The following is a 1,000-nucleotide window of genomic DNA, read 5'->3' as shown; positions in this document are numbered from 1 at the left end:
GCAACATCTCAGGCCTAACAATTGTTCGAAAATACCACTTTTTCGCATTTTTTACATATAAAAAAATAACTGGAAACTTTCAGTTTTAGTTTAAGTCCCTTTGCGCCCAAAAACCCTCAATTTGTAAATGTTTTTTTTGCAATTTCTGAGGTCAAAACCGTCCTACTACATCCAAACAATCCTCATTAGGTGATTTTCCAAATCATAAGTTTATGGTCGCGTTTAAGCAAGCTTTTGTTAAAACATTCATAGCCTCAGACTCAGCTACTGCACTTGAATGAAAGTTTTCTGATTTTTCGCTCAAAAATTCCTTCTTAAGCGTACAAATCTTCAAATCAGCCAAGACTCAAGCGGAGTTTTGAGATTTTTTTATGTCAGGAAAAAAGTGCGTTTAAGCAAACCCTTGTTCAAAAATTTATAGGTTGAGACGCAGCTTCAGTACTTCAGTGAGCCTTTTAGAGTTTGTAGCGTTGTTCTTACGTGCACACATTTTCAAATCAGTTTGTCCTTAATTGTAGAAATTTTGAGACTAGTTAGAGCTCAAGGAGCGTTTAGCGAAACTTTATGTGAAAGTAAAACCGCACTTAACTAAGGCCTATTTACGCAACTGCAAAACTTGATAGCTCAAGACTCAGCGTCGCTATTTGTGCAAAATTTCCAATATTTGCAGCCGAAAAGTTCGTTCTTAAGTAGACAAAGTTTGAAACTTTTTACGGCTCAACATGAGTTTCTATTTTTTTGTGAGAAAAAAAAACGCGTTTACTCCAATCTTTGTTGCGCCTTAACCCCTACAGTTTAAACGTAGATTTTTGGACCATTTTAAACCGCAAAATCGTGTTGGTACTTTCAAGTTCCATTGGCGCCTTAACGGGCGCAGTTTAAACCAGGTTTTACCGCTTTAGAGCGCAACATCTCAGGCCTAACAATTGTTCGAAAATACCACTTTTTCGCATTTTTTACATATAAAAAAATAACTGGAAACTTTCAGTTTTAGTTTAAG

The sequence above is a fragment of the Dendroctonus ponderosae genome, unplaced genomic scaffold (assembly GCF_020466585.1).
Source record: "Dendroctonus ponderosae isolate FM_Combo_2020 unplaced genomic scaffold, Dpon_F_20191213v2 Dpon_F_20191213_11, whole genome shotgun sequence".
In the NCBI taxonomy this organism is placed as follows: Eukaryota; Metazoa; Arthropoda; class Insecta; order Coleoptera; family Curculionidae; genus Dendroctonus; species Dendroctonus ponderosae.
This window is presented reverse-complemented; position numbering follows the sequence as displayed.